Source organism: Panthera tigris, chromosome X, assembly GCF_018350195.1.
Source record: "Panthera tigris isolate Pti1 chromosome X, P.tigris_Pti1_mat1.1, whole genome shotgun sequence".
NCBI lineage: Eukaryota > Metazoa > Chordata > Mammalia > Carnivora > Felidae > Panthera > Panthera tigris.
The window spans coordinates 20,263,905-20,276,168 of record NC_056677.1 but is presented as its reverse complement, the minus strand read 5'-3'; the positions used below and the strand labels follow the sequence as shown (position 1 = coordinate 20,276,168).

General features: G+C 42.0%; 1 long non-coding RNA gene and 1 other non-coding gene across 2 annotated transcripts in view; one reads left to right on the top strand and one right to left on the bottom strand.

The window, feature by feature from the left end:
- The window catches only part of LOC102948645, a 69,149-nt gene that overhangs the window by 8,136 nt on the left and 48,749 nt on the right, over positions 1-12,264 (bottom strand). The gene's annotated exons all lie outside the window — the stretch shown is intronic.
- LOC122235610 lies at positions 3,800-3,886 on the top strand. The gene has a single exon (XR_006213651.1). It is a non-coding gene; the product is annotated as a small nucleolar RNA SNORD35 (small nucleolar RNA).

Below are 12,264 nucleotides of genomic sequence, written 5' to 3'. Positions count from 1 at the left end.
TTTACAATAAATCATTAAAATGGGCTTTGCGAAACTTCAGCTTAGAATCATCTTGTCAATTATTTAATCCTCATTATTATATACTTGCAATTTTAAAAATTGTTTCTTTTAAACAATGAGCCTGAGAACTTACATTGATCAAGCCTTATTATCCCTTTACGGACTCAGAGTTAGAAGGGTTTAACCGCAGGGCTTCAGAGCAAATCAGAAACTGTGTGACAAAGCCAACTCTTCCAGAACAACTGCTCTCATTCACCTTGAGTGAATCTTGGACACTTTGGCTTTGATGAATAGAGAGGGCGGAGTGTTCGGGAATTTGTTTTTCCCCACCAGTAATGATGCAGTACTTTTAATGGCAACCCCTATTTATACACATCAAAAACCGCTTCAGATGAAAACTGACAAGTCACTACCAGGCACTAGGTCTTTCTGACGAAGTCCTTTGCCCTTCCTGCCTGCAACCCCACACCATTATCCCAGGCAGTTTGTGTCACTCAGCTCTCGGCAAAACAGCAAATGTGAAAGGATTTGGATTAAACTCTGGACCCCTAGCAAGAGATTTAAGAAAAGTCCAATTTTTTCTTCATTGCAAAATTAAACTGATTCCTAGTGCAAAGTTCTTTCCCTCATTTAGGACAGGGAATGTTATCCAATGCTAGGTAGTTGTAAGAGAATCTGGCTTTGGGCTGGATCCCTGCATTGAAGAGACATTTTTCATGTTCCCTGTGATTTTATCTCCCTCTTCCTTCCCTTGTATCTAGGGTTGCCAGGTAAAACATACAGGATGCCCAGTGGAAGGTGAGTTTCAGATAAACAACAAATTTTTACATATATATTAAAGTTTTTTATTTATTTTGAGAGAGAGAGAAAGAGAGAGAGAGAACACAAGCAGGGGAGGGGCAGAGAGAGAGAATCTCAAACAGGTTCCACGCTGTCAGTGAAGAGCCCAATGCCAGGCTCAATTTCACAAACCCTTGAGATCATGAATGGAGCCACAATCAAGCGTCAGACACTGCACTGATTGAGCCACCCAGGTGCCTCACCAACAAATATATTTTGAGTACAAGTATGTCCCGTGCACTATTTGGAGCATATTTCTACTTTAAAAACCTATTTGTTGATTATATGAAATTCAAGTTTCAATGGGTGTCCTGTATTGATCACTTGTCTTTTTGGCTTTTTGTTTTTCTAAATGTGACAACCCTACCTGATTGTCCTCTTCCAACACTGTTTTGTTCTTTCTCCTAAAATTTTCTTCAATGGGCTTTCTTCCCAATTTCATTTACCTCTTTAAGGACAGTGGGTTTTTTTTCTTTACCTTCTGCTCTTGTTTGGTGGTGGTGGGGGGGTATTAGTGTTTAGTGATTTTGGATTGAGATGGGTAGTACCAGCCTTCTGTATGAAGGGGCTCAGAGCCACACATCAAGGAAGATTTGAATAGGGCCTGTGTGAAGCCATCTCTTCTGAAGTTCTGCCTTCACCACATACCCCTTGGAGTTAAGCGTTGCCTTCTCTAACTGGTGCTTCCAAAACGTCCCTGGGAAACATTAACACAAGTTACTAATAGCTTAGTAGAAGCGGTAGTAATGATTTTTAAATTTTGTCTCCGTCTAATTTATAAAGTCTTTCTTGGAAGTATAACATGCATACAGAAGTGGGTCCAGTCAGTAAGTGCACAGCTGGGGGCGCCGGTGTGGCTCAGTTGGTGAAGCATCAGGTCACGATCTCACAGTTTGCGAGTTCGAGCCCCACTGTCAGTGCAGAGTCTGCTTGAGCTTCTCCCTCTCTCTCTGTGCCTCCCCCATTCACAAGCTCTCTGTCTCTCTCAAAATAAATAAATAAACTTTAAAAAAAAATGAGTGCACAACTGGATGAATTTTCCCAAAGGGAGTGTACTCAGGTAACCAGCACACAGATCAAGAAATACAACATTAGCAATAGCACTGCTAGGAATTTACCCAAGGGATACAGGAGTGCTGATGCACAGGGGCACTTGTACCCCAATGTTTACAGCAGCACTTTCAACAATAGCCAAATTATGGAAAGAGCCTAAATGCCCGTCAACTGATGAATGGATAAAGAAGTTGTGGTTTATATACACAATGGAATACTACGTGGCATTGAGAAAGAATGAAATCTGGCCTTTTGTAGCAACGTGGATGGAACTGGAGAGTGTGATGCTAAGTGAAATAAGCCATACAGAGAAAGACAGATACCATATGTTTTCACTCTTATGTGGATCCTGAGAAACTTACCAGAAGACCATGTGGGAGGGGAAGAAAAAAAAAAGTTAGAGAGGGAGAGAACCAAACCATAAGAGACTCTTAAAAACTGAGAATAAACTGAGGGTTGATGGGGGTGGGAGGGAGGGGAGGCTGGGTGATGGGTATTGAGGAGGGCACCTGTTGGGATGAGCCCTGGGTATTGTATGGAAACCAATTTGACAATACATTTCATATAAAAAAAGAAGTAAACATTGAAAAATGCCATTAAAAAAATAAATACAACATTAGAAGGGAAATCCTGTCACGTGCTACAATATGGAGGAAATTTGAGGACATGATACTATGTGAAATAAACCAGTCACCAAAGGATAAATACTGCATGATTCCACCCATATAAGGTATCTAGAGTAGTCAAATATATAGAAATAGGAAGTAGAATGGCAATTACCAAGGGCACTGGAGAAATGAGGAGTTATTGTTTAATGGGTACAGAGTTTCAGTTTTACAAGATGAAAAAGTTCTAAAGATCTACTTCAAAACGATGTGAATATACTTAACACTACTGAACTGTACGCTTAGAGACAGCCAAGTTGGTAAATTTTACGGTATGTATCTTTTACCACAATAAAACAAGAAACACAACATTACCAGCTCCCCCAGAAGCTCTCGAGCTCCTTTCCAGTCATTTCTGCCTGTCCAAGGTAACCACTATCCTCCTCTCCGAAGACAGCCCATCTGCTCTAAAAAGATTCTAGAGTTAGTAAGAAAAAAGGTGTACCAGACCCCTTTCCTTCTGACGGGGAGACTCCTTCAAATCAGAAAAGGACCGGCCGAGAGCCTTAGGCTCGCTGTGGTGGGAGGTGCTGAGGGAAGAAAAGGGCACCCAAGAGAGAAGACACAAGCGCTGGAAACAAACACCAGCTACTTTGCGTTCTTGCCAAAGGTGAGCCCTGCATGTTCATTACGAGTTTATTCACTGACGACGCATTGTTTTTCATTTTCACTGTGTTGACAACATGATCTGTAGGTTCATATTAGGGTCCCGCTCAAAGTATGCATTTATTTTTTGTTACTGTGTGCACAGCACTAAGTGCTTATTTTCTTACCGGAGTGTTTATTGCCTCTACGTAAGGCATGAGACGAAACAGATGTGCTCGCTCCTGCCTGCCTCCGAATTCCTCACGGGCAAATTCTAAACTCAAGGAAATTTAGGCTCACTTCATTTTACAACAGTAAAAACTGATCCACTGGCCTTTTTGACTACGTCCTTTTCCAAGAGGTCACCAAATGTTCTGAAGAACGAATGGCAAAACTGTCACCTCTGATCTAGAAAATGGGTAGGGGCGCCTGGGTGGCTCAGTCAGTTAAGCGGCCAACTTCGGCTCGGGTCATGATCTCGCGGTCTGCGAGTTCGAGCCCCGCGTCGGGCTCTGTGCTGACAGCTCAGAGCCTGGAGCCTGTTTCGGATTCTGTGTCTCCCTCTCTCTGACCCTCCCCCGTTCGTGCTCTGTCTCTCTCTGTCTCAAAAATAAATAAACGTTAAAAAAAAATTTTTTTTTAAATGGGTAAAATTCCGCAGATGATGGCTTTTTCTCATGATGGTCGGCGGATGCCACTGTGGGCAGTGGCAATAATGCCGATGGCTCAGCTGATGCCAGGAAGGAAAAATAAGGAAAATGGGTAAAATTGTTACGTTAGACCACAAATGGTAGTGACTGGGGCAGAGGTGAACAATTTGCTTATAGTCTTGAAGCCAAGGGAATGCGATGTCAGATGGTAGGAAGATATGCTGGGACCGTGGAAAAAGAAATGGCATTGCCATATCATGCTAAGGATTAGCCACTTAGATTAGTTATTGGGTCTCAGACCCAATGACTCCTTTAATAACACATACTCAGTAGCCCTCCTGTACTAACCTGAAATGAAACTCACAGGTGATACCACATACCCCTACGCATAATTGTAAAAAACAATCAACGTAACGCCGATAGAAAGGACAAATAAAAATAAGTAATTTATAATAAAATAACATGCACCTCAAAATGTAAACTCAGGCACAGCGATGCTAGAAGACAAAATAGAGGAGCCGAACGCTTACACTGTCATACCATCACTGTGAGTGACGGTGCAAGACAAAGACTGACACAGGTGTGCCCTAGTGGCAAAATCAGTTACCACCAATGTTGCTAAGACTTCCCAACATGGTGAACAACTTTTGGAGGGTTCGAAGCAAAACTAAATGCAAGCATCCTTGTAAAAGATGCTTGCATCTTGGAAACCTGGGTGCTTATTTTCATCAACATGACAGCTCAGCAGAATATCTCTGAAGGTCACGGTGCCTGGGTGGCTCAGTCGGTTAAGTGTCTGACTCGATTCCGACTCAGGTCATGATCTCAGCATCAGATCAACCCCTGCATCAGGTTCCACACTGAATGTGGAGCCTGCTTAAGATTCTCCCTCTCTCTCTGCCTCTCCCCTGCTGTCATGTGCACTCTCTCTCTCTCTCTCTCTCTTAAAAAAAAAGATTTGAAGGTCATTCAGAACATGGGACAATTTCCAATTCTAGCATCTCTGGCCGGACCCTTTAGATTTCAACAGTGCTCCCCAATCACTGCAACAACAACAAAAACTACCACCATCTATTTCTAAAATCTATCCCCGCCCCAGGACGATACCACCTCCCATTTAGTATCCCTGATTTAGAGTAAAACATTTTATTTGCAGAAGGATTTTTCAATTAATTTGTTTTTATTTTAGAGAGAACACGCGCGAGCAGGGGAGAGGGGCAGAGGGAGAGTGAGAATCCCAAGCGGGTTCCACACTCAGCGCAGAGCCCGACAGTGGGGGCCGATCCCATGACGCTGGGATCATGACCTGAGCAGAAATCGAAAGGTGGACGCTCAACCGATTGAGCCACCCGGGAGTCCCACTGCAGAACCATTTTTAAAATCTTTAAATATATCACTGATAAAATGATCCGTTTCCTTAGCAATTCCCCCAATTGTGATTCACATTTAAAAAAAAAAAAGATGTTGAAATTTATAGTCCCACAAAAAAAGGAGTTTCCCAAGATCTGAGCCAGTTAGCTCATCAAGGGAGTCAATATATAAAATTACATAGCACTTTTTGGGGGGAACACCTACTTGGTCTTTTAGTCATTAAAATAACAGGTTGACAAAAGGAAAAAAGAGAAAAACCCTGCAGGTTGTCTCATCAAGAAAAGCAATTTAATGAGAAGGTGTCATACAGATGTAGGATAATAATAAATATTATAATTATTGTTTTGTCCCCCTTTTCCAGCCATTCTGTTCAGTTGTGTTTTTCAAAAATACTCAGTAATTATGAAACTTCTTTATTAGCAGCATAAATATAAATCAAAAATCCTGCACGCACTGTCAGTCCCAGTCTAGAGAGCACTGCCCTCAGGGTGGGTTTCACGAGTCTTGGGGCCAGCAGTGTGGCTGGAGCACCTGATTCTAGCTCAGAAAGCTCATTATACTCATCTCTTCCCAACTGTGCATCCAGCGATGTCAAGTTCATGGCCTGAAAGCAGCAGTGACGGAAGTATCAGCACAGAAATTGGCCGGCGCTGCAGATCAGGTCCACCACCACCACCCACACACCCTGAACTCCAGAGAGTTCTGTTAAACATTCACCAGACACCACTGCATGGGGCTGGCTCCCTGGAAAGAAATACCTGTCACAGAAGTACAAAACAAGATTTTCTTACATCCTCTTGGGAGACAACAGTCCATATTGGGCTCTCTAACGTTTCATCCAATTCTAGCAAAGTACCAAATGATGGCTCATAAATGACCAAGGAAACAAAGCTAAACAGAAACATCAATTCACTAGTATCCAAATATTTATTCAGTACTAACTATGTGCAAAACAGTCTTCTTAAATTCTTTCTGCAAAAAGGCAAGACAGACATTAAATAAGTACATAATGTGCAATGGACCAATGTATATGCTGCCAATTTAAAGAGATAATTCAACAATGACGCTAACATTTTTGTCTTTATCAAAGGGAATATTAATATTAAATGTGCATGGTGACAGGTATTAAACAAATATTGTCTTGCTTGATCTTCACAACCACACCGTAAGATAATCACTAGGTTGAGCCACATGAAATTGCCAACAGTGGACCAATTTTGACCTCTACAAATGGTAATTTCCACCTAAATCACTTTCTCTGTTTTATAGACAAGGAAGCCAAGATCCTACCACACCAACCTGTCCAATGTCAAACAGCTAGTAAGTGGCAAACCCAGGGTTCCTTGCAGACCAGAATGGCTCCAAAGCCCCTGTGCGCCCACCACACATGCTTCCCAAACGAAAGAAATGTTAAGCACACGTGACGTGCTGCACACATTGAAAGAAATCTTGGCATTAAACTGTTTTGAAATAACTCATGGTAATAGAAATTAAATCAAGGACATGCGTTTTGCCACATAACTCAACACTGGCTTCCTCGGTTTGTTAATCAGAAACGATTAGAAATAATCATACTTGTTGATACGTTTGAGAGACTGAAAAAATATTCTAATAAAGATTGCAACCATTGTTTGACTTGTTCTTAAAAGCTCAAATTAATGTTTATACTTAAGAAATTCCACCAGTGTTAAATTTACACTTGAGAAATTAATGTTTAATTTGTACTTAACAAATGACTTTTTAAAAATGCTGTGCAAATCATCAAAAGCCTTATATTCAGTGATTCTCAAGCTGCTAAAATGATCAGAGCTTCAGAAAAGAATTACAGTCATAAATGTTTGAACCAGAGGGTATGGGCAGGAGTGTCTCAATTTTTAAAAATTGGAACATAGTAAAATCATGACACAACACACACATGTGTATGGGTATGTATGTATATGTGTGTATATACATATACAATATATATTATAGCAATAATCACGCCTCAGATAAACCTCATTGGCTATGATACTGCCATATATATATATATATATATATATATATATATATATATATATATAATCTATATAATTCAAACAAAAGTTTCTTGAAAATGTTTACTCTTGGTATGTGGTATTTTCTCTGATATGTTTTTTTCTTTTCTTTTCTTTTCTTTTCTTTTTTTTTTTTTTTTAGGTAGGCTCCATGTCAAATGTGGGGCTTGAATTCATGACCCTGAGATCAAGAGTCACCAGCTCCACCGACTCGGCCAGCCAGGTGCCTCTCCAATATTTTCTATCCTATCCCATTCCATTTCATTAAAAAATTCTGGCCACAAGTTAGTATATCATTCTCACAATTCACTAACGTGTTGTGACCCCCCAGTTTGAAACACATTCTCTTAGAGATCTTTATTTTAGAGACCTCATCTACCTACATCCCCCATTTTATTCCTTTCCTGCTAGGTTACTGTGTTTTTTGCAACTACAGCTTTGAGCCCCCGCTGACCAGCTTCTTTCCTTCCCTCCTTGAACAGATGCTTACAAATAACCTGCTATACGTGCTATCGACTGGGCTAAGTGCGGCAGATGCAATGTATTTATATTCACATCCTGGGATCCCAATGTCCATCCAATCATCCTGCGAATTAACAGCAGCTTCCAACCTTAGTGCTTAGTGCTATCAAGGACAGGTTCCAAGAGAGGGGGATTTGGCCTCGTTAGGGAAGACTTCCTGAGAAAATGGTACTTGAGCTAAGATGTAAAGACCCGATCCAGTCTAATCTAATCTAGCCTATTCTGTTCTATTTCATTAACAAAATGCTTATTTCCATCCCCCAATCTACTCTGAGCAACTACTAACTCTAAGTAGTAACTGTCTCCATTCACTTAGCGTGACATTTTCAAGGATCATCCAAGTCGCTGCACTGCGTGGATATACCGTATTTCACTTATTCATTTGTCAGTTGATGGACGTCCGCATTGTTGCCACTTTTGGCTACTGAGTAATGCTACCATGAGTTTTTGGGCACAAGTGTTTGTATGGGCATATGCTTTCATTTCTCTTGGGTATATACCTAAGCGTGAAATTGCTGGGTCATACAGTAACTCTAATTTTAACATCTTAAGAAACTGCCAAACTATTTTCTAAAGCAGTTGCACCATTTTACATTCCCACTAGCAATGCGTGCGGGTTCCAATTTCTCCATATCCTTGCCAACACTTGTTTATTATCTGAATATTCGATTGTAGCCATTCTAGTAGGTATGAAGTGGTATCTCATCGTACTTTTGGTTTGCATTTCCTTGATGGCTAATGATGTTGAGCATCTTTTCGTGTGCTTATGGACCATGTGCATGTGTCATCTTTGGAGAAATATCTATTCAGATTCCTTGCCTATTTTTAAGTGGGTTACCTATCTTTTTATCATTGAGTAGTAAGAGTTATTTATACATTTTTCTTAAATATTTATTTTGAGACAGACCATGCGCGAGCAGAGGAGGGGCAGAGAGAGAAGTAGAGAGAGAATCCCAAGCAGGCTCGGCGCTGTCAGCACAAAGCCCGACATGGGGCTCAATCTCACAAACCATGTGATAATGACCTAAGCCGAAATCAAGAGTCAGATGTTTAATTGACTAGGCCACCCTAGGGCCCCAGTTATTTATACATTTTTTATACAAGTCTCATCACATAAGTTATTAGCAAATATTTTCTCCCATTCTGTTGCTTGTCTTTTCACTTTAAAAAGATTTTATTTTATTTTATTTTATTTTATTCATGTATTTAGAGAGCATAAGAATGCAAGCAAGGGAGAGGGGCAGAGGAAGAGGAAGAGAGAGAATCTTAAGCAGCCTCCATGACCAGTGTGGAGCCTGACATGGGGCTCGATTCCATGACCCTGGAATCATGACCTGAGCTGAAATTAAGAGTGGGACACCTAACCGACTGAGTCATCCACGTGCCCCTTTAAAGATTTTATTTATTTTTTTTTAATTTTTATTTATTTATTTTTGAGACAGAAAGAGACAGAGCATGAACGGGGGAGGGGCAGAGAGAGAGGGAGGCACAGAATTGGAAGCAGGCTCCAGGCTCTGAGCCATCAGCCCAGAGCTGGACGTGGGGCTCAAACTCGCGGACCGTGAGATCGTGACCTGAGGTGAAGTCGGACGCTTAACCGACTGAGCCACCCAGGCGCCCCTAAAGATTTTATTTTTAAGTAGTCTCTCCATCCAACACGGGGCTCGAATTCACAATCCCGAGATCAAGAGTCACATGCTCTACCAACTGAGCCAGCCAGACGCCCCATGTCTTTTCACTTTCTTGATGGTGTCCTTTGACACACCAAAGCTTTGATTTGATGAAATAAGATAAGACCCTATCTTACACCACATTTCTCTGATCACCTCTGCAACCATCACCTCCATTTTACCTCAGCAATGGACCTTGACATCACCCAAAGCTGTGTGAACTCTGCTTTCTTAAACCCCAGTATTCTTCTCTCAGAGTAAAACCCTTTATCCTTCCAGCTTTTTCTCTACCTTGTGTCTGTCACATAAGCTCTGTAAACCCTCTGAGGCCTCCAATCCCCCAGCCTTCTGTTTTATCCCTGTATGTCACACTCTTACCTTCCAACCTTCTCACCTTCCGTTCTTTTCTTATCCAGCCTGGACTTGAGAACACAACACTACAAACTCTCCATTCCCCCCCTCCTCTACCCCACTGTCTATTTGCTACGCTTGTTCTGCAACCTCCAACCATATATCAATCCCTCCATCTGCCCTCTCTACTTCCGGTGCTCCTAGGCAGTGTTGAAAAAGTCACACAATCTTATGTGTTAGAACCGCTCCTGATTCATGTTCTCCAATAGCTGCTGGGCTCTCGGAGCTGCCCTGCTGTCCTTTCATTTGACCCGCTTTTACTTTCCTCTCCAATTCCCTGAGGTCAACTTTACTCCACTCCCTTTCACTCGTGTCGTTCCCACCGTGCTCTTCCTTGAACAAGCCAAGATCACTCCCATCTCCTTGGTGCTTGCTGCTCCTTTGCCTTAAACACTCTTCTACTGGGTCCTTGAGTGGCTGAAAACTTCTTGTCACTTAGGTCTCAGTTTAAATGTCACCTCAGGGCACCCGGGTGGCTCAGTCAGTTGAGTGTCCGACTTCAGCTCAGGTCATGATCTTGCAGTTCATGAGTTCGAGCCCCGCATCGGGCTCTGTGCTGACAGCTCAGAGCCTGGAGCCTGCTTTGGATTCTGTGTCTCCCTCTCTCTCTGCCCTTCCCCTGCTCACGCTCTGTTCTGTCTCTTAGAAATGAATAAACGTTAAAAAAAATGACAAAAATAAATAAATGTCACCTCTTCAGAGAGGCGTCTCCTATCTGCTCTTTCTACTGCTGCTGCCCTCCTGCCCTCCTCTCATTGCTATCACATACCCCTGATTTATTTTATTTTCTTCATCTGCACTGTCTGGAAAAATCTTACTCATGTTCCTAAAACCCTTCACTAGCTAGAGTCAGAGACTTGTTCCTCTGTGCCCTCATAATACCCTAGGTAGAACTTTCTTATGAACTGCTGTTATTTATGGACGACAGTTCTGCATTCCTCTTCTAGATGCCAAGCTCCTGGCAGACAGATGCTGTGTCTTACTCATCTTTGGCTCCTTCAAGGTGCCCCACACAGAGCAGGGTCTCAGTATATGCAGAGGAGAGGTATAGAAACTCATCTTGGCATGCTGGGGTGGCTCGGTCAGTTAGATGTCTGACTGTTGGTTTTGGCTCAGGTCATGATCTCACGGTTTGTGAGTTTGAGCCCCGCGTCAGGATCTGTGCTGACAGCTCAGAGCCTGGGACCTGCTTCAGGTTCTGTGTCTCCCTCTCTCTCTGCCCCTCCCCACACTTGTGCTTCCCCCCCCAAATAAATAAACATTTAAAAAAAGATATCTGATGTCCAACAAGAGATAATAACATAGAACATGCTTATGCCACGATGAAAATTAAAACACAAAAGCTGCACATAGAAAGATAGAAAATAAACTAACATGTGATGCTGAGTTTCATTATACAGAAGAAATATTGATGCCTTTCTTCTACTTTTCTGAATTCTAGTTTTCTGTGTATTTGCATTACTTTTATGCTGAAATGAGCTCTAATATTTTATTTCTCAGAAAGGACTACAGTCCCATTCTTTCTTTACTTCATACAACCTCAAATATTAATTGATTAATATGCTGGAAAAATGGAAGAATGCAGAGTCAGTGATTTATACAGCATCTCTCCACAAATTAATCAGAGAAAAAGACACATTACAGTAGTCCTAAAGTGAGGCTGGAGAACAAAACTAATTTCCTGTAGGCTCTGTACCATCGATATTGTATTTCAGATGGTTCTGTATTAGATCCTTGGAAATAGGGTAAATGACACTAGCAGAAGTAGCATTTAAATGGGGGGAGGGGCCCCTGGGTGACTCAGTGGGTTAAGCGTCCGACTTCGGCTCAGGTCATGATCTCGCAGTTCGTGGGTTCGAGCCCCACATCGTGCTCTGTGCTGACAGCTCAGAGCCTGGAGCCTGCTTCGGATTCTGTGTCTCCCTCTCTCTGCCCCTCCCTTGCTTGCTCCGTGTCTCTCGAAAAATGAATAAACATGAAAAAAATATTTTAAATAAAAGAAATAAAATAAAACAGGGGAGACTAGTGGTGCCTGGCTGGCTCAGTCAATAGAGCATATGACTCTTGATCTCAGGGTTGTAAATGTGAGCCCTATGTTGGGTGCAGAGATTACTTAAAAATTTAAAAAAAATGGAGGAGACTGTAGGTGAAGTCTCATTTATTTTTTTTTTTTAGATTTTTTTTAACGTTTATTTATTTTTGAGACAGAGAGACAGAGCATGAACGGGGGAGGGGCAGAGACAGAGGGAGACACAGAATCGGAAGCAGGCTCCAGGCTCTGAGCCATCAGCCCTGAGCCCGACGCGGGGCTCGAACTCGCGGACCGCGAGATCGCGAGATCGTGACCTGAGCTGAAGTCGGACGCTCAACCGACTGAGCCACCCAGGCGCCCTGGTGAAGTCTTATTTAAATCAAGGTAGGTATGGTTCACTTTAAGGAAAGAAAAATACATGAAAATTCATAA